This window comes from Chiloscyllium punctatum, chromosome 30, assembly GCF_047496795.1.
Source record: "Chiloscyllium punctatum isolate Juve2018m chromosome 30, sChiPun1.3, whole genome shotgun sequence".
Taxonomy (NCBI): domain Eukaryota; kingdom Metazoa; phylum Chordata; class Chondrichthyes; order Orectolobiformes; family Hemiscylliidae; genus Chiloscyllium; species Chiloscyllium punctatum.
The window spans coordinates 61,443,863-61,466,667 of NC_092768.1; positions in this window are offsets into that span (position 1 = coordinate 61,443,863).

Genomic DNA, 22,805 nt, shown 5'->3' on the forward strand with positions numbered 1-22,805 from the left:
TCCAGTGGGAGGGATGTCGGGGTGTGATGGTTACTGTACAGTGGGAGGTATGTCGGGCCATGATGGTTACTGTACAGTGGGAGGTATTTGGGGCTGTGATGGTTACTGTACAGTGGGAGGTATGTCGGGCCGTGATGGTTACTGTACAGTGGGAGGTATGTCGGGCCGTGGTGGTTACAGTACATTGGGAGGTACGTCGGGCCGTGATGGTTAATGTACAGTGGGAGGTATGTCGGGCTATGATGGTTACAGCACAGTGCGAGGTATGTCGGGCCATGATGGTTATCGTACAGTTGGAGACATGTCGGGGTGTGATGGTTACTGAACAGTGGGAGGTATGTTGGGTTGTGATGGTTACTTTACAGTGTGAGATATGTCGGACTGTGATAGCTACTGTACAGCGGGAGGTATGTCGGGCCATGATGGTTCCTGTACAGTGCGAGGTATGTCGGGGCATGATGGTTACTGTACAGCTGGAGGCATGTCGGGCTGTGATGGTTACTGTACAGTGGGATGTATGTCAGGCCGTGTTGGTTACTGTACAGAGGGAGGTATCTCGGGCCGTGATGGTTACTGTACAGTGGGAGGTATGTCGGGCTGTGACTGTTACTGTACAGTGGGAGGTATGTTGGACAGTGACGGTTACTGTACAGTGGGAGGAATGTCGTGCCGTGATGGTTACTGTACAGTGGGAGGTATATCGGGCAGTGATGGTTATTGTATATTGTGAGGTATGTCGGATTATGATGGTTGCTGTACACTGGGAGGTATATACCGGACGTGATGGTTACTGTACACTGGGAGGCATGTAGAGCCGTGATGGCTACTGTACAGTTGGACGTATGTCCGGCTGTGATGGTTACTGTACAGTGGAAGGTATGTCGGTCGTGATGGTTACTGTACAGTGGGAGGTATTTCGCGCCGTGATGGTAACTGCACAGTGGGAGTTAATTCGGCTGTGATGGTTACTGTACAGTGGGAGGTATGTCGGGCCGTGATGGTTACTGTACAGTGGGAAGTATATCGGGCAGTGATGGTTATTTTATATTATGATGTATGTCGGATTATGATGGTTACTGTACAGTGGGAGGTATGTCGGGGTGTGATGGTTACTGTACAGTGGGAGGTATGTCGGTCCGTGATGGTTACTGTACAGTGGGAGGTATGTCAGACCGTGATGGTTACTGTACAATGGGAGGTATGTCGGGGCGTGACAGTTACTGTACAGCGTAAGGCATGTCGGGCCGTGATGGGAACTGTACAGTGGGAGGTATGTCAGGCCGTGATGGTTCCTGTACCGTGGGAGGTATGTCGGGGTGTGATGGTTACTGTACAGTTGTAGGTATGTCGGGCCATGATGGTTACTGTACAGTGGGAGGTATTTGGAGCCGTGACGCTAACTGCACAGTGGGAGTTAATTCGGACTGTGATGGTTACTGTACAGTGCGAGGTATGTCGGGCCATGATGGTTACTGTACAGTGGGAGACATGTCGGGGTGTGATGGTTACTGAACAGTGGGAGGTATGTTGGGGTGTGATGGTTACTTTACAGTGTGAGATATGTGGGACTGTGATGGCTACTGTACAGCGGGAGGTATGTCGGGCGGTGATTGTTACTGTACAGTGGGAGGTATGTCGGGCCGTGATGGTTCCTGTACATTGGGAGGTATGTCAGGCCGTGTTGCTTACTGTACAGTGGGAGGTATGTCGGGCCGTGATGGTTACTGTACAGTGAAAGGTATGTCGGGGTGTGATGGTTACTGTACAGTGGAAGGTATTTCGGGCTGTGACTGTTACCATACAGTGGGAGGTATGTCGGACAGTGATGGTTACTGTACAGTGGGAGGAATGTCGGGCCGTGATGGTTACTGTTCAGTGCGAGGTATGTCGGGCTGTGGTGGTTACTGTACAGTGGGAGGTATGTGGGGGTGTGATGGTTACTGTTCAGTGGGAGGTATGTCAGGCCGTGATGGTTACTATACAGTGGGAGGAATGTCGGTGTGTGATGGTTACTGTACAGTGGGAGGTAAGTCGGGCTGTGACTGTTACTGTACAGTGGGAGGAACGTCGGGCCGTGATGGTTACTGTACAGTGGGAGGTTTATCGGGCAGTGATGGTTATTGTATATTATGATGCATGTCGGATTATGATGGTTACCGTACAGTGGGAGGTATGTCGGGCTCTGATGGTTACTGTACAGTGTGAGGTATGTCGGGCCGTGATGGTTACTGTACAGTGTGGGGTATGTCTTGCTGTGATGGTTACTGTACAGTGGGAGGTATGTCGGGCCGTGATGGTTACTGTACAGTGGGAGGTATGTCAGTCCGTGATGGTTACTGTACAGTGGGAGGTAGGTCAGACCGTGACGGTTACTGTACATTGTGAGGTATGTCGGGCCTTGATGGTTACTGTAAAGTGTCAGGTATGTCGGGCCGTGATGCGAATTGTACCGTGGGAGGTATGTTGGTCCGTGATGTTTACTGTACAGTGGGAGGTATGTCGGGCCGTGATGGTTACTGTACAGTGGGAGGTATTTCGGGCCGTGATGTTTACTGTACAGTGGGAGGGATTTCGGGCCGTGATGGTTACTGTACAGTGGGAGGTATGTCGGGCCGTGGTGGTTACTGTACAGTGGGAGGTACGTCGGGCCGTGATGGTTACTGTGCAGTGGGAGGTATGTCGGGCTGTGATGGTTACAGTACAGTGCGAGGTATGTCGGGCCATGATGGTTACTGTACAGTTGGAGACATGTCGGGGTGTGATGGTTACTGAACAGTGGGAGGTATGTTGGGTTGTGATGGTTACTTTACAGTGTGAGATATGTCGGACTGTGATGGCTACTGTACAGCGGGAGGTACGTCGGGCCATGATGGTTTCTGTACAGTTGGAGGCATATCGGGCTGTGATGGTTACTGTACAGTGGGAGGCATGTCACACCGTGATGGTTACTGTCCAGTGGGAGGTATGTCGGGCCGTGATGGTTACTGTACAGTGGGAGGTATGTCACACCGTGATGGTTACTGTACATTGGGAGGTATGTCACACCGTGATGGTTACTGTACAGTGGGAGGTATGTCGGGCCGTGATGGTTACTGTACAGTGGGAGGTATGTCGTGGTGTGATGGTTACTGTACAGTGGAAGGTATGTCACACCGTGATGGTTACTGTACAGTGGGAGGTATGTCGGGCCGTGATGGTTACTGTACAGTGGGAGGTATGTCGTGCCGGGATGTTTACTGTACAGTGGGAGGTATGTCGCGCCATGATGGTTACTGTACAGTGGAAGGCATGTCACACCGTGATGGTTACTTTACAGTGGAAGGTATGTCTGGCCGTGGTGGTAACTGTATAGTGGGAGGTATGTCGGGCCGTGTTGGTTACTGTACAGTGGGAGGTATGTCGCGCCGTGATGGTTACTGAACAGTGGGAGGTATATCGTGCCGTGACGTTTACTGTGCAGTGGGAGGTATGTCACACCGTGATGGTTACTGTACAGTGGGAGGTATGTCCGGCCGTGATGTTTACTGTACAGTGGGAGGGTTGTCGGGGTGTGATGGTTATTGTACAGTGGGAGGTATGTCCGGCCGTGATGGTTACTGTACAGTGGGAGGTATGTCACCCCGTGATGGTTACTGTACAGTGGGAGGTATGTCGGGCTGTGATGGTTCCTGTACAGTGGGAGGTATGTCGGGCTGTGATGGTTACTGTACCGTGGGAGGTATGGCGGGCCCTGATGGTTACTGTACAAGTGGGAGGAATGTCGGGCTGTGATGGTTACAGTACAGTGGGAGGTATGTCGGGCTGTGACTGTTACCATACAGTCGGAGGTATGTCGGACAGTGATGGTTACTGTACAGTGGGAGGAATGTCGGGCCGTGATGGTTACTGTTCAGTGCGAGGTATGTCGGGCTGTGGTGGTTACTGTACAGTGGGAGGTATGTTGGGGTGTGATGGTTACTTTACAGTGTGAGATATGTGGGACTGTGATGGCTACTGTACAGCGGGAGGTATATCGGGCGGTGATTGTTACTGTACAGTGGGAGGTATGTCGGGCTGTGACTGTTACTGTACAGTGGGAGGCATGTCGGACAGTGACGGTTACTGTACAGTGGGAGGAATGTCGTGCCGTGATGGTTACTGTACAGTGGGAGGTATGTCGGGCTGTGATGGTTACTGTACAGTGGGAGGTATGTCAGACCGTGACGGTTATCGTACAGTTGGAGACATGTCGGGGTGTGATGGTTACTTTACAGTGTGAGATATGTGGGACTGTGATGGCTACTGTACAGCGGGAGGTATATCGGGCGGTGATTGTTACTGTACAGTGGGAGGTATGTCGGGCTGTGACTGTTACTGTACAGTCGGAGGCATGTCGGACAGTGACGGTTACTGTACAGTGGGAGGAATGTCGTGCCGTGATGGTTACTGTACAGTGGGAGGTATGTCGGGCTGTGATGGTTACTGTACAGTGGGAGGTATGTCAGACCGTGACGGTTATCGTACAGTTGGAGACATGTCGGGGTGTGATGGTTACTGAACAGTGGGAGGTATGTTGGGTTGTGATGGTTACTTTACAGTGTGAGATATGTCGGACTGTGATAGCTACTGTACAGCGGGAGGTATGTCGGGCCATGATGGTTCCTGTACAGTGCGAGGTATGTCGGGACATGATGGTTACTGTACAGTTGGAGGCATGTCGGGCTGTGATGGTTACTGTACAGTGGGATGTATGTCAGGCCGTGTTGGTTACTGTACAGAGGGAGGTATGTCGGGCTGTGACTGTAACTGTACAGTGGGAGGTATGTCGGGCTGTGACTGTTACTGTACAGTGGGAGGCATGTCGGACAGTGACGGTTACTGTACAGTGGGAGGAATGTCGTGCCGTGATGGTTACTGTACAGTGGGAGGTATATCGGGCAGTGATGGTTATTGTATATTGTGAGGTATGTCGGATTATGATGGTTACTGTACACTGGGAGGTATGTCGGGCCGTGATGGCTACTGTACAGTTGGACGTATGTCCGGCTGTGATGGTTACTGTACAGTGTAAGGTATGTCGGGCCGTGACAGTTACTGTACAGCGTGAGGTATGTCGGGCCGTGATGGGAACTGTACAGTGGGAGGTATGTCAGGCCGTGATGGTTCCTGTACCGTGGGAGGTATGTCGGGGTGTGATGGTTACTGTACAGTGGTAGGTATGTCGGGCCATGATGGTTACTGTACAGTGGGAGGTATGTCGGGGTGTGTTGGTTACTGTACAGTGGGAGGTGAGTCGGGCTGTGACTGTTAATGTGCAGTGGGAGGAACGTCGGGCCGTGATTGTTACTGTACATGCGAGGTATATCGGGCAGTGATGGTTATTGTATATTATGATGTATGTCGGATTATGATGGTTACTGTACAGTGGGTGGTATGTCGGGTCTTGATGGTTACTGTACAGTGTGAGGTATGTCGGGCCGTGATGGTTACTGTACAGTGTGGGGTATGTCGGGCAGTGATGGTTACTGTACAGTGGGAGGTATGTCAGTCCGTGATGGTTACTGTACAGTGGGAGGTATGTCAGACCGTGACGGTTACTGTACAGTGGGAGGTATGTCAGACCGTGACGGTTACAGTACATTGGGAGGTATGTCGGGCCTTGATGGTTACTGTACAGTGTGAGGTATGTCGGGCCGTGATGGGAACTCTACCGTGGGAGGTATGTTGGTCCGTGATGTTTACTGCACAGTGGGAGGGATGTCGGGGTGTGATGGTTACTGTACAGTGGGAGGTATTTGGGGCTGTGACGCTAACTGCACAGTGGAAGTTAATTCGGACTCTGATGGTTACTGTACAGTGGGAGGTATGTCGGGCCGTGATGGTTACTGTACAGTGGGAGGAATGTCAGTACGTGATGGTTACTGTACAGTGGGAGGTATGTCGGGCCTTGATGGTTACAGTACAGTGCGAGGTATGTCGGGCCATGATGGTTACTGTACAGTTGGAGACATGTCGGGGTGTGATGGTTACTGAACAGTGGGAGGTATGTTGGGTTGTGATGGTTACTTTACAGTGTGAGATATGTCTGACTGTGATAGCTACTGTACAGCGGGAGGTATGTCGGGCCATGATGGTTCCTGTACAGTGCGAGGTATGTCGGGGCATGATGGTTACTGTACAGTTGGAGGCATGTCGGGCTGTGATGGTTACTGTACAGTGGGATGTATGTCAGGCCTTGTTGGTTACTGTACAGAGGGAGGTATGTCTGGCCGTGATGGTTACTGTACAGTGGAAGGTATGTCGGGCTGTGACTGTTTCTGTACAGTGGGAGGTATGTCGGACAGTGACGGTTACTGTACAGTGGGAGGAATGTTGTGCCGTGATGGTTACTGTACAGTGGGAGGTATATCGGGCAGTGATGGTTATTGTATATTGTGAGGTATGTCGGATTATGATGGTTACTGTACACTGGGAGGTATGTCGGGCTGTGATGGTTACTGTACAGTGGGAGGTATGTCAGACCGTGACGGTTATCGTACAGTTGGAGACATGTCGGGGTGTGATGGTTACTTTACAGTGTGAGATATGTGGGACTGTGATGGCTACTGTACAGCGGGAGGTATATCGGGCGGTGATTGTTACTGTACAGTGGGAGGTATGTCGGGCTGTGACTGTTACTGTACAGTCGGAGGCATGTCGGACAGTGACGGTTACTGTACAGTGGGAGGAATGTCGTGCCGTGATGGTTACTGTACAGTGGGAGGTATGTCGGGCTGTGATGGTTACTGTACAGTGGGAGGTATGTCAGACCGTGACGGTTATCGTACAGTTGGAGACATGTCGGGGTGTGATGGTTACTGAACAGTGGGAGGTATGTTGGGTTGTGATGGTTACTTTACAGTGTGAGATATGTCGGACTGTGATAGCTACTGTACAGCGGGAGGTATGTCGGGCCATGATGGTTCCTGTACAGTGCGAGGTATGTCGGGACATGATGGTTACTGTACAGTTGGAGGCATGTCGGGCTGTGATGGTTACTGTACAGTGGGATGTATGTCAGGCCGTGTTGGTTACTGTACAGAGGGAGGTATGTCGGGCTGTGACTGTAACTGTACAGTGGGAGGTATGTCGGGCTGTGACTGTTACTGTACAGTGGGAGGCATGTCGGACAGTGACGGTTACTGTACAGTGGGAGGAATGTCGTGCCGTGATGGTTACTGTACAGTGGGAGGTATATCGGGCAGTGATGGTTATTGTATATTGTGAGGTATGTCGGATTATGATGGTTACTGTACACTGGGAGGTATGTCGGGCCGTGATGGCTACTGTACAGTTGGACGTATGTCCGGCTGTGATGGTTACTGTACAGTGTAAGGTATGTCGGGCCGTGACAGTTACTGTACAGCGTGAGGTATGTCGGGCCGTGATGGGAACTGTACAGTGGGAGGTATGTCAGGCCGTGATGGTTCCTGTACCGTGGGAGGTATGTCGGGGTGTGATGGTTACTGTACAGTGGTAGGTATGTCGGGCCATGATGGTTACTGTACAGTGGGAGGTATGTCGGGGTGTGTTGGTTACTGTACAGTGGGAGGTGAGTCGGGCTGTGACTGTTAATGTGCAGTGGGAGGAACGTCGGGCCGTGATTGTTACTGTACATGCGAGGTATATCGGGCAGTGATGGTTATTGTATATTATGATGTATGTCGGATTATGATGGTTACTGTACAGTGGGTGGTATGTCGGGTCTTGATGGTTACTGTACAGTGTGAGGTATGTCGGGCCGTGATGGTTACTGTACAGTGTGGGGTATGTCGGGCAGTGATGGTTACTGTACAGTGGGAGGTATGTCAGTCCGTGATGGTTACTGTACAGTGGGAGGTATGTCAGACCGTGACGGTTACTGTACAGTGGGAGGTATGTCAGACCGTGACGGTTACAGTACATTGGGAGGTATGTCGGGCCTTGATGGTTACTGTACAGTGTGAGGTATGTCGGGCCGTGATGGGAACTCTACCGTGGGAGGTATGTTGGTCCGTGATGTTTACTGCACAGTGGGAGGGATGTCGGGGTGTGATGGTTACTGTACAGTGGGAGGTATTTGGGGCTGTGACGCTAACTGCACAGTGGAAGTTAATTCGGACTCTGATGGTTACTGTACAGTGGGAGGTATGTCGGGCCGTGATGGTTACTGTACAGTGGGAGGAATGTCAGTACGTGATGGTTACTGTACAGTGGGAGGTATGTCGGGCCTTGATGGTTACAGTACAGTGCGAGGTATGTCGGGCCATGATGGTTACTGTACAGTTGGAGACATGTCGGGGTGTGATGGTTACTGAACAGTGGGAGGTATGTTGGGTTGTGATGGTTACTTTACAGTGTGAGATATGTCTGACTGTGATAGCTACTGTACAGCGGGAGGTATGTCGGGCCATGATGGTTCCTGTACAGTGCGAGGTATGTCGGGGCATGATGGTTACTGTACAGTTGGAGGCATGTCGGGCTGTGATGGTTACTGTACAGTGGGATGTATGTCAGGCCTTGTTGGTTACTGTACAGAGGGAGGTATGTCTGGCCGTGATGGTTACTGTACAGTGGAAGGTATGTCGGGCTGTGACTGTTTCTGTACAGTGGGAGGTATGTCGGACAGTGACGGTTACTGTACAGTGGGAGGAATGTTGTGCCGTGATGGTTACTGTACAGTGGGAGGTATATCGGGCAGTGATGGTTATTGTATATTGTGAGGTATGTCGGATTATGATGGTTGCTGTACACTGGGAGGTATATACGGGACGTGATGGTTACTGTACAGTGGGAGGCATGTCGAGCCGTGATGGCTACTGTACAGTGGGAGGTATGTCGGGCCGTGATGGTTACTGTACAGTGGGAGGTATGTCGGGCCGTGATGGTTACTGTACAGTGGGAGGAATGTCAGTACGTGATGGTTACTGTACAGTGGGAGGTATGTCGGGCCTTGATGGTTACAGTACAGTGCGAGGTATGTCGGGCCATGATGGTTACTGTACAGTTGGAGACATGTCGGGGTGTGATGGTTACTGAACAGTGGGAGGTATGTTGGGTTGTGATGGTTACTTTACAGTGTGAGATATGTCGGACTGTGATAGCTACTGTACAGCGGGAGGTATGTCGGGCCATGATGGTTCCTGTACAGTGCGAGGTATGTCGGGACATGATGGTTACTGTACAGTTGGAGGCATGTCGGGCTGTGATGGTTACTGTACAGTGGGATGTATGTCAGGCCGTGTTGGTTACTGTACAGAGGGAGGTATGTCGGGCTTTGACTGTTACTGTACAGTGGGAGGTATGTCGGGCTGTGACTGTTACTGTACAGTGGGAGGCATGTCGGACAGTGACGGTTACTGTACAGTGGGAGGAATGTCGTGCCGTGATGGTTACTGTACAGTGGGAGGTATATCGGGCAGTGATGGTTATTGTATATTGTGAGGTATGTCGGATTATGATGGTTACTGTACACTGGGAGGTATGTCGGGCCGTGATGGCTACTGTACAGTTGGACGTATGTCCGGCTGTGATGGTTACTGTACAGTGTAAGGTATGTCGGGCCGTGACAGTTACTGTACAGCGTGAGGTATGTCGGGCCGTGATGGGAACTGTACAGTGGGAGGTATGTCAGGCCGTGATGGTTCCTGTACCGTGGGAGGTATGTCGGGGTGTGATGGTTACTGTACAGTGGTAGGTATGTCGGGCCATGATGGTTACTGTACAGTGGGAGGTATGTCGGGGTGTGATGGTTACTGTACAGTGGGAGGTAAGTCGGGCTGTGACTGTTAATGTGCAGTGGGAGGAACGTCGGGCCGTGATTGTTACTGTACATGCGAGGTATATCGGGCAGTGATGGTTATTGTATATTATGATGTATGTCGGATTATGATGGTTACTGTACAGTGGGTGGTATGTCGGGTCTTGATGGTTACTGTACAGTGTGAGGTATGTCGGGCCGTGATGGTTACTGTACAGTGTGGGGTATGTCGGGCAGTGATGGTTACTGTACAGTGGGAGGTATGTCAGTCCGTGATGGTTACTGTACAGTGGGAGGTATGTCAGACCGTGACGGTTACTGTACAGTGGGAGGTATGTCAGACCGTGACGGTTACAGTACATTGGGAGGTATGTCGGGCCTTGATGGTTACTGTACAGTGTGAGGTATGTCGGGCCGTGATGGGAACTCTACCGTGGGAGGTATGTTGGTCCGTGATGTTTACTGCACAGTGGGAGGGATGTCGGGGTGTGATGGTTACTGTACAGTGGGAGGTATTTGGGGCTGTGACGCTAACTGCACAGTGGAAGTTAATTCGGACTCTGATGGTTACTGTACAGTGGGAGGTATGTCGGGCCGTGATGGTTACTGTACAGTGGGAGGAATGTCAGTACGTGATGGTTACTGTACAGTGGGAGGTATGTCGGGCCTTGATGGTTACAGTACAGTGCGAGGTATGTCGGGCCATGATGGTTACTGTACAGTTGGAGACATGTCGGGGTGTGATGGTTACTGAACAGTGGGAGGTATGTTGGGTTGTGATGGTTACTTTACAGTGTGAGATATGTCGGACTGTGATAGCTACTGTACAGCGGGAGGTATGTCGGGCCATGATGGTTCCTGTACAGTGCGAGGTATGTCGGGGCATGATGGTTACTGTACAGTTGGAGGCATGTCGGGCTGTGATGGTTACTGTACAGTGGGATGTATGTCAGGCCTTGTTGGTTACTGTACAGAGGGAGGTATGTCGGACAGTGACTGTTACTGTACAGTGGGAGGTATGTCGGACAGTGACGGTTACTGTACAGTGGGAGGAATGTTGTGCCGTGATGGTTACTGTACAGTGGGAGGTATGTCGGGGTGTGATGGTTACTGTACAGTGGGAGGTATGTCGGTCCGTGATGGTTACTGTACAGTGGGAGGTATGTCAGACCGTGACGGTTACTGTACAATGGGAGGTATGTCGGGGCGTGACAGTTACTGTACAGCGTAAGGCATGTCGGGCCGTGATGGGAACTGTACAGTGGGAGGTATGTCAGGCCGTGATGGTTCCTGTACCGTGGGAGGTATGTCGGGGTGTGATGGTTACTGTACAGTTGTAGGTATGTCGGGCCATGATGGTTACTGTACAGTGGGAGGTATTTGGAGCCGTGACGCTAACTGCACAGTGGGAGTTAATTCGGACTGTGATGGTTACTGTACAGTGCGAGGTATGTCGGGCCATGATGGTTACTGTACAGTGGGAGACATGTCGGGGTGTGATGGTTACTGAACAGTGGGAGGTATGTTGGGGTGTGATGGTTACTTTACAGTGTGAGATATGTGGGACTGTGATGGCTACTGTACAGCGGGAGGTATGTCGGGCGGTGATTGTTACTGTACAGTGGGAGGTATGTCGGGCCGTGATGGTTCCTGTACATTGGGAGGTATGTCAGGCCGTGTTGCTTACTGTACAGTGGGAGGTATGTCGGGCCGTGATGGTTACTGTACAGTGAAAGGTATGTCGGGGTGTGATGGTTACTGTACAGTGGAAGGTATTTCGGGCTGTGACTGTTACCATACAGTGGGAGGTATGTCGGACAGTGATGGTTACTGTACAGTGGGAGGAATGTCGGGCCGTGATGGTTACTGTTCAGTGCGAGGTATGTCGGGCTGTGATGGTTACTGTTCAGTGGGAGGTATGTCAGGCCGTGATGGTTACTATACAGTGGGAGGAATGTCGGTGTGTGATGGTTACTGTACAGTGGGAGGTAAGTCGGGCTGTGACTGTTACTGTACAGTGGGAGGAACGTCGGGCCGTGATGGTTACTGTACAGTGGGAGGTTTATCGGGCAGTGATGGTTATTGTATATTATGATGCATGTCGGATTATGATGGTTACCGTACAGTGGGAGGTATGTCGGGCTCTGATGGTTACTGTACAGTGTGAGGTATGTCGGGCCGTGATGGTTACTGTACAGTGTGGGGTATGTCTTGCTGTGATGGTTACTGTACAGTGGGAGGTATGTCGGGCCGTGATGGTTACTGTACAGTGGGAGGTATGTCAGTCCGTGATGGTTACTGTACAGTGGGAGGTAGGTCAGACCGTGACGGTTACTGTACATTGTGAGGTATGTCGGGCCTTGATGGTTACTGTAAAGTGTCAGGTATGTCGGGCCGTGATGCGAATTGTACCGTGGGAGGTATGTTGGTCCGTGATGTTTACTGTACAGTGGGAGGTATGTCGGGCCGTGATGGTTACTGTACAGTGGGAGGTATTTCGGGCCGTGATGTTTACTGTACAGTGGGAGGGATTTCGGGCCGTGATGGTTACTGTACAGTGGGAGGTATGTCGGGCCGTGGTGGTTACTGTACAGTGGGAGGTACGTCGGGCCGTGATGGTTACTGTGCAGTGGGAGGTATGTCGGGCTGTGATGGTTACAGTACAGTGCGAGGTATGTCGGGCCATGATGGTTACTGTACAGTTGGAGACATGTCGGGGTGTGATGGTTACTGAACAGTGGGAGGTATGTTGGGTTGTGATGGTTACTTTACAGTGTGAGATATGTCGGACTGTGATGGCTACTGTACAGCGGGAGGTACGTCGGGCCATGATGGTTTCTGTACAGTTGGAGGCATATCGGGCTGTGATGGTTACTGTACAGTGGGAGGCATGTCACACCGTGATGGTTACTGTCCAGTGGGAGGTATGTCGGGCCGTGATGGTTACTGTACAGTGGGAGGTATGTCACACCGTGATGGTTACTGTACATTGGGAGGTATGTCACACCGTGATGGTTACTGTACAGTGGGAGGTATGTCGGGCCGTGATGGTTACTGTACAGTGGGAGGTATGTCGTGGTGTGATGGTTACTGTACAGTGGAAGGTATGTCACACCGTGATGGTTACTGTACAGTGGGAGGTATGTCGGGCCGTGATGGTTACTGTACAGTGGGAGGTATGTCGTGCCGGGATGTTTACTGTACAGTGGGAGGTATGTCGCGCCATGATGGTTACTGTACAGTGGAAGGCATGTCACACCGTGATGGTTACTTTACAGTGGAAGGTATGTCTGGCCGTGGTGGTAACTGTATAGTGGGAGGTATGTCGGGCCGTGTTGGTTACTGTACAGTGGGAGGTATGTCGCGCCGTGATGGTTACTGAACAGTGGGAGGTATATCGTGCCGTGACGTTTACTGTGCAGTGGGAGGTATGTCGGTGTGTGATGGTTATTGTACAGTGGGAGGTATGTCCGGCCGTGATGTTTACTGTACAGTGGGAGGGTTGTCGGGGTGTGATGGTTATTGTACAGTGGGAGGTATGTCCGGCCGTGATGGTTACTGTACAGTGGGAGGTATGTCACCCCGTGATGGTTACTGTACAGTGGGAGGTATGTCGGGCTGTGATGGTTACTGTACCGTGGGAGGTATGGCGGGCCCTGATGGTTACTGTACAAGTGGGAGGAATGTCGGGCTGTGATGGTTACTGTACCGTGGGAGGTATGGCGGGCCCTGATGGTTACTGTACAAGTGGGAGGAATGTCGGGCTGTGATGGTTACAGTACAGTGGGAGGTATGTCGGGCTGTGACTGTTACCATACAGTCGGAGGTATGTCGGACAGTGATGGTTACTGTACAGTGGGAGGAATGTCGGGCCGTGATGGTTACTGTTCAGTGCGAGGTATGTCGGGCTGTGGTGGTTACTGTACAGTGGGAGGTATGTTGGGGTGTGATGGTTACTTTACAGTGTGAGATATGTGGGACTGTGATGGCTACTGTACAGCGGGAGGTATATCGGGCGGTGATTGTTACTGTACAGTGGGAGGTATGTCGGGCTGTGACTGTTACTGTACAGTGGGAGGCATGTCGGACAGTGACGGTTACTGTACAGTGGGAGGAATGTCGTGCCGTGATGGTTACTGTACAGTGGGAGGTATGTCGGGCTGTGATGGTTACTGTACAGTGGGAGGTATGTCAGACCGTGACGGTTATCGTACAGTTGGAGACATGTCGGGGTGTGATGGTTACTTTACAGTGTGAGATATGTGGGACTGTGATGGCTACTGTACAGCGGGAGGTATATCGGGCGGTGATTGTTACTGTACAGTGGGAGGTATGTCGGGCTGTGACTGTTACTGTACAGTCGGAGGCATGTCGGACAGTGACGGTTACTGTACAGTGGGAGGAATGTCGTGCCGTGATGGTTACTGTACAGTGGGAGGTATGTCGGGCTGTGATGGTTACTGTACAGTGGGAGGTATGTCAGACCGTGACGGTTATCGTACAGTTGGAGACATGTCGGGGTGTGATGGTTACTGAACAGTGGGAGGTATGTTGGGTTGTGATGGTTACTTTACAGTGTGAGATATGTCGGACTGTGATAGCTACTGTACAGCGGGAGGTATGTCGGGCCATGATGGTTCCTGTACAGTGCGAGGTATGTCGGGACATGATGGTTACTGTACAGTTGGAGGCATGTCGGGCTGTGATGGTTACTGTACAGTGGGATGTATGTCAGGCCGTGTTGGTTACTGTACAGAGGGAGGTATGTCGGGCTGTGACTGTAACTGTACAGTGGGAGGTATGTCGGGCTGTGACTGTTACTGTACAGTGGGAGGCATGTCGGACAGTGACGGTTACTGTACAGTGGGAGGAATGTCGTGCCGTGATGGTTACTGTACAGTGGGAGGTATATCGGGCAGTGATGGTTATTGTATATTGTGAGGTATGTCGGATTATGATGGTTACTGTACACTGGGAGGTATGTCGGGCCGTGATGGCTACTGTACAGTTGGACGTATGTCCGGCTGTGATGGTTACTGTACAGTGTAAGGTATGTCGGGCCGTGACAGTTACTGTACAGCGTGAGGTATGTCGGGCCGTGATGGGAACTGTACAGTGGGAGGTATGTCAGGCCGTGATGGTTCCTGTACCGTGGGAGGTATGTCGGGGTGTGATGGTTACTGTACAGTGGTAGGTATGTCGGGCCATGATGGTTACTGTACAGTGGGAGGTATGTCGGGGTGTGTTGGTTACTGTACAGTGGGAGGTGAGTCGGGCTGTGACTGTTAATGTGCAGTGGGAGGAACGTCGGGCCGTGATTGTTACTGTACATGCGAGGTATATCGGGCAGTGATGGTTATTGTATATTATGATGTATGTCGGATTATGATGGTTACTGTACAGTGGGTGGTATGTCGGGTCTTGATGGTTACTGTACAGTGTGAGGTATGTCGGGCCGTGATGGTTACTGTACAGTGTGGGGTATGTCGGGCAGTGATGGTTACTGTACAGTGGGAGGTATGTCAGTCCGTGATGGTTACTGTACAGTGGGAGGTATGTCAGACCGTGACGGTTACTGTACAGTGGGAGGTATGTCAGACCGTGACGGTTACAGTACATTGGGAGGTATGTCGGGCCTTGATGGTTACTGTACAGTGTGAGGTATGTCGGGCCGTGATGGGAACTCTACCGTGGGAGGTATGTTGGTCCGTGATGTTTACTGCACAGTGGGAGGGATGTCGGGGTGTGATGGTTACTGTACAGTGGGAGGTATTTGGGGCTGTGACGCTAACTGCACAGTGGAAGTTAATTCGGACTCTGATGGTTACTGTACAGTGGGAGGTATGTCGGGCCGTGATGGTTACTGTACAGTGGGAGGAATGTCAGTACGTGATGGTTACTGTACAGTGGGAGGTATGTCGGGCCTTGATGGTTACAGTACAGTGCGAGGTATGTCGGGCCATGATGGTTACTGTACAGTTGGAGACATGTCGGGGTGTGATGGTTACTGAACAGTGGGAGGTATGTTGGGTTGTGATGGTTACTTTACAGTGTGAGATATGTCTGACTGTGATAGCTACTGTACAGCGGGAGGTATGTCGGGCCATGATGGTTCCTGTACAGTGCGAGGTATGTCGGGGCATGATGGTTACTGTACAGTTGGAGGCATGTCGGGCTGTGATGGTTACTGTACAGTGGGATGTATGTCAGGCCTTGTTGGTTACTGTACAGAGGGAGGTATGTCTGGCCGTGATGGTTACTGTACAGTGGAAGGTATGTCGGGCTGTGACTGTTACTGTACAGTGGGAGGTATGTCGGACAGTGACGGTTACTGTACAGTGGGAGGAATGTTGTGCCGTGATGGTTACTGTACAGTGGGAGGTATATCGGGCAGTGATGGTTATTGTATATTGTGAGGTATGTCGGATTATGATGGTTGCTGTACACTGGGAGGTATATACGGGACGTGATGGTTACTGTACAGTGGGAGGCATGTCGAGCCGTGATGGCTACTGTACAGTGGGAGGTATGTCGGGCCGTGATGGTTACTGTACAGTGGGAGGTATGTCGGGCCGTGATGGTTACTGTACAGTGGGAGGAATGTCAGTACGTGATGGTTACTGTACAGTGGGAGGTATGTCGGGCCTTGATGGTTACAGTACAGTGCGAGGTATGTCGGGCCATGATGGTTACTGTACAGTTGGAGACATGTCGGGGTGTGATGGTTACTGAACAGTGGGAGGTATGTTGGGTTGTGATGGTTACTTTACAGTGTGAGATATGTCGGACTGTGATAGCTACTGTACAGCGGGAGGTATGTCGGGCCATGATGGTTCCTGTACAGTGCGAGGTATGTCGGGACATGATGGTTACTGTACAGTTGGAGGCATGTCGGGCTGTGATGGTTACTGTACAGTGGGATGTATGTCAGGCCGTGTTGGTTACTGTACAGAGGGAGGTATGTCGGGCTTTGACTGTTACTGTACAGTGGGAGGTATGTCGGGCTGTGACTGTTACTGTACAGTGGGAGGCATGTCGGACAGTGACGGTTACTGTACAGTGGGAGGAATGTCGTGCCGTGATGGTTACTGTACAGTGGGAGGTATATCGGGCAGTGATGGTTATTGTATATTGTGAGGTATGTCGGATTATGATGGTTACTGTACACTGGGAGGTATGTCGGGCCGTGATGGCTACTGTACAGTTGGACGTATGTCCGGCTGTGATGGTTACTGTACAGTGTAAGGTATGTCGGGCCGTGACAGTTACTGTACAGCGTGAGGTATGTCGGGCCGTGATGGGAACTGTACAGTGGGAGGTATGTCAGGCCGTGATGGTTCCTGTACCGTGGGAGGTATGTCGGGGTGTGATGGTTACTGTACAGTGGTAGGTATGTCGGGCCATGATGGTTACTGTACAGTGGGAGGTATGTCGGGGTGTGATGGTTACTGTACAGTGGGAGGTAAGTCGGGCTGTGACTGTTAATGTGCAGTGGGAGGAACGTCGGGCCGTGATTGTTACTGTACATGCGAGGTATATCGGGCAGTGATGGTTATTGTATATTATGATGTATGTCGGATTATGATGGTTACTGTACAGTGGGTGGTATGTCGGGTCTTGATGGTTACTGTACAGTGTGAGGTATGTCGGGCCGTGATGGTTACTGTACAGTGTGGGGTATGTCGGGCAGTGATGGTTACTGTACAGTGGGAGGTATGTCAGTCCGTGATGGTTACTGTACAGTGGGAGGTATGTCAGACCGTGACGGTTACTGTACAGTGGGAGGTATGTCAGACCGTGACGGTTACAGTACATTGGGAGGTATGTCGGGCCTTGATGGTTACTGTACAGTGTGAGGTATGTCGGGCCGTGATGGGAACTCTACCGTGGGAGGTATGTTGGTCCGTGATGTTTACTGCACAGTGGGAGGGATGTCGGGGTGTGATGGTTACTGTACAGTGGGAGGTATTTGGGGCTGTGACGCTAACTGCACAGTGGAAGTTAATTCGGACTCTGATGGTTACTGTACAGTGGGAGGTATGTCGGGCCGTGATGGTTACTGTACAGTGGGAGGAATGTCAGTACGTGATGGTTACTGTACAGTGGGAGGTATGTCGGGCCTTGATGGTTACAGTACAGTGCGAGGTATGTCGGGCCATGATGGTTACTGTACAGTTGGAGACATGTCGGGGTGTGATGGTTACTGAACAGTGGGAGGTATGTTGGGTTGTGATGGTTACTTTACAGTGTGAGATATGTCGGACTGTGATAGCTACTGTACAGCGGGAGGTATGTCGGGCCATGATGGTTCCTGTACAGTGCGAGGTATGTCGGGGCATGATGGTTACTGTACAGTTGGAGGCATGTCGGGCTGTGATGGTTACTGTACAGTGGGATGTATGTCAGGCCTTGTTGGTTACTGTACAGAGGGAGGTATGTCGGACAGTGACGGTTACTGTACAGTGGGAGGAATGTTGTGCCGTGATGGTTACTGTACAGTGGGAGGTATATCGGGCAGTGATGGTTATTGTATATTGTGAGGTATGTCGGATTATGATGGTTGCTGTACACTGGGAGGTATATACGGGACGTGATGGTTACTGTACAGTGGGAGGCATGTCGAGCCGTGATGGCTACTGTACAGTGGGAGGTATGTCGGGCCGTGATGGTTACTGTACAGTGGGAGGTATGTCGGGCCGTGACGGTAACTGCACAATGGGAGTTAATTCGGCTGTGATGGTTACTGTACAGTGGGAGGTATTTCGGGCCGTGATGGTTACTGTACAGTGGGAAGTATATCGGGCAGTGATGGTTATTTTATATTATGATGTATGTCGGAATTTATATTTTGATGTATGTCGGATTATGATGGTTACTGTACAGTGGGAGGTATGTCGGTCAGTGATGGTTCCTGTACAGTGGGAGGTATGTCAGACCGTGACGGTTACTGTACAATGGGAGGTATGTCGGGCCGTGCCAGTTACTGTACAGCGTGAGGTATGTCGGGCCGTGATGGGAACTGTACAGTGGGAGGTATGTCAGGCCGTGATGGTTCCTGTACCGTGGGAGGTATGTCGGGGTGTGATGGTTACTGTACAGTGGTAGGTATGTCGGGCCATGATGGTTACTGTACAGTGGGAGGTATTTGGAGCCGTGACGCTAACTGCACAGTGGGAGTTAATTCGGACTGTGATGGTTACTGTACAGTGCGAGGTATGTCGGGCCATGATGGTTACTGTACAGTGGGAGACATGTCGGGGTGTGATGGTTACTGAACAGTGGGAGGTATGTTGGGGTGTGATGGTTACTTTACAGTGTGAGATATGTGGGAATGTGATGGCTACTGTACAGCGGGAGGTATATCGGGCGGTGATTGTTACTGTACAGTGGGAGGTATGTCGGGCTGTGACTGTTACTGTACAGTGGGAGGCATGTCGGACAGTGACGGTTACTGTACAGTGGGAGGAATGTCGTGCCGTGATGGTTACTGTACAGTGGGAGGTATATCGGGCAGTGATGGTTATTGTATATTGTGAGGTATGTCGGATTATGATGGTTGCTGTACACTGGGAGGTATGTCGGGCCGTGATGGCTACTGTACAGTTGGACGTATGTCCGGCTGTGATGGTTACTGTACAGTGTAAGGTATGTCGGTCGTGATGGTTACTGTACAGTGGGAGGTATTTCGCGCTGTGATGGTAACTGCACAGTGGGAGTTAATTCGGCTGTGATGGTTACTGTACAGTGGGAGGTATGTCGGGCCGTGATGGTTACTGTACAGTGGGAGGTATATCGGGCAGTGATGGTTATTTTATATTATGATGTATGTCGGATTATGATGGTTACTGTACAGTGGGAGGTATGTCGGGGTGTGATGGTTACTGTACAGTGGGAGGTATGTCGGTCCGTGATGGTTACTGTACAGTCGGAGGTATGTCAGACCGTGACGGTTACTGTACAATGGGAGGTATGTCGGGCCATGACAGTTACTGTACAGCGTGAGGTATGTCGGGCCGTGATGGGAACTGTACAGTGGGAGGTATGTCAGGCCGTGATGGTTCCTGTACCGTGGGAGGTAAGTCGGGGTGTGATGGTTACGGTACAGTGGTAGGTATGTCGGGTCATGATGGTTACTGTACAGTGGGAGGTATTTGGAGCCGTGACGCTAACTGCACAGTGGGAGTTAATTCGGACTGTGATGGTTACTGTACAGTGCGAGGTATGTCGGGCCATGATGGTTACTGTACAGTGGGAGACATGTCGGGGTGTGATGGTTACTGAACAGTGGGAGGTATGTTGGGGTGTGATGGTTACTTTACAGTGTGAGATATGTGGGACTGTGATGGCTACTGTACAGCGGGAGGTATGTCGGGCGGTGATTGTTACTGTACAGTGGGAGGTATGTCGGGCCATGATGGTTCCTGTACATTGGGAGGTATGTCAGGCCGTGTTGCTTACTGTACAGTGGGAGGTATGTCGGGCCGTGATGGTTACTGTACAGTGGGAGGTATGTCGAGGTGTGATGGTTACTGTACAGTGGGAGGCATTTCGGGCTGTGACTGTTACCATACAGTGGGAGGTATGTCGGACAGTGATGGTTACTGTACAGTGGGAGGAATGTCGGGCCGTGACGGTTACTGTTCAGTGGGAGGTATGTCGGGCTGTGGTGGTTACTGTACAGTGGGAGGTATGTGGGGGTGTGATGGTTACTGTTCAGTGGGAGGTATGTCAGGCCGTGATGGTTACTATACAGTGGGAGCAATGTCGGTGTGTGGTGGTTACTGTACAGTGGGAGGTAGGTCGGGCTGTGACTGTTACTGTACAGTGGGAGGAACGTCGGGCCGTGATTGTTACTGTACAGTGGGAGGTTTATCGGGCAGTGATGGTTATTGTATATTATGATGCATGTCGGATTATGATGGTTACCGTACAGTGGGAGGTATGTCGGACAGTGATGGTTACTGTACAGTGGGAGGAATGTCAGGCCGTGATGGTTACTATACAGTGGGAGGTATGTCGGGCTGTGATGGTTACTGTACAGAGGGAGGTATGTCAGACCGTGATGTTTACTGTCCAGTGGGAGGGATGTCGGGGTGTGATGTTTACTGTCCGGTGGGAGGGATGTCGGGGTGTGATGGTTACTGTACAGTGGGAGGTATGTCAGGCCGTGATGGTCACTGTACAGTGGGAGGTATGTCAGACCGTGATGTTTACTGTCCAGTGGGAGGGATGTCGGGGTGTGATGTTTACTGTCCAGTGGGAGGGATGTCGGGGTGTGATGGTTACTGTACAGTGGGAGGTATGTCGGGCCATGATGGTTACTGTACAGTGGGAGGTATTTGGGGCTGTGATGGTTACTGTACAGTGGGAGGTATGTCGGGCCGTGATGGTTACTGTACAGTGGGAGGTATGTCGGGCCGTGGTGGTTACAGTACATTGGGAGGTACGTCGGGCCGTGATGGTTAATGTACAGTGGGAGGTATGTCGGGCTATGATGGTTACAGCACAGTGCGAGGTATGTCGGGCCATGATGGTTATCGTACAGTTGGAGACATGTCGGGGTGTGATGGTTACTGAACAGTGGGAGGTATGTTGGGTTGTGATGGTTACTTTACAGTGTGAGATATGTCGGACTGTGATAGCTACTGTACAGCGGGAGGTATGTCGGGCCATGATGGTTCCTGTACAGTGCGAGGTATGTCGGGGCATGATGGTTACTGTACAGCTGGAGGCATGTCGGGCTGTGATGGTTACTGTACAGTGGGATGTATGTCAGGCCGTGTTGGTTACTGTACAGAGGGAGGTATCTCGGGCCGTGATGGTTACTGTACAGTGGGAGGTATGTCGGGCTGTGACTGTTACTGTACAGTGGGAGGTATGTTGGACAGTGACGGTTACTGTACAGTGGGAGGAATGTCGTGCCGTGATGGTTACTGTACAGTGGGAGGTATATCGGGCAGTGATGGTTATTGTATATTGTGAGGTATGTCGGATTATGATGGTTGCTGTACACTGGGAGGTATATACCGGACGTGATGGTTACTGTACACTGGGAGGCATGTAGAGCCGTGATGGCTACTGTACAGTTGGACGTATGTCCGGCTGTGATGGTTACTGTACAGTGGGAGGTATGTCGGGCCGTGTTGGTTACTGTACAGTGGGAGGTAAGTCGGGCCGTGTTGGTTACTTTACAGTGGGAGGTCCGTCGGGCCGTGATGGTTCCTGTACAGTGGGAGGTATGTCGGGTCGTTATGGTTATTGTACAGTGCGAGGTATGTCAGGGTGTGATGGTTACTGTACAGTGGGAGGTATGTCGGGCCGTGTTGGTTACTGTACAGTGGGAGGTAAGTCGGGCCGTGTTGGTTACTTTACAGTGGGAGGTCCGTCGGGCCTTGATGGTTCCTGTACAGTGGGAGGTATGTCAGGCTGTAATGGTTCCTGTTCAGTGGGATGTATGTCGGTCCGTGATGGTTACTGTACAGTGGGAGGGCTGTCGGGGTGTGATGGTTACTGTACAGTGGTAGGAATGTCGGGGGGTGATGGTTACTGCACAGGGGCAAGTCTGTCGGAATATGATGGTTACTGTACAGTGGGAGATATGTCGGGCCGTGATTGTTACTGTACAGTGGGAGATATGTCGGGCCGTGATTGTTACTGTACAGTGGGAGGTATGTCGTGCCGTGATGATTCCTGTACAGTGGGAGGTATGTTTTGGGGCGTGTTGGTTACGGTACAGTGGGAGGTATGTCGGGCCATGATGGTTACTGTACAGTGGGAGGTATGTTGTGCTGTGATGTTTACTGTACAGTGGGAGGTATGTCGCACCATGATGGTTACTGTACAGTGGGAGGTATGTCACGCCGTGTTGGTTATTGTGCAGTGGGAGGTATGTCGGCCCGAGATGGTTATGTACAGTGGGAGGTATGTCGGGGTGTGACGGTTAAAGAACGTTGGGAGGTATGTCGGGCCATGATGGTTACTGTACAGTGGGAGGTATGTCGGGGTGTGATGGTTATTGTACCGTGGGAGGTATGTCGGACGGTGACGA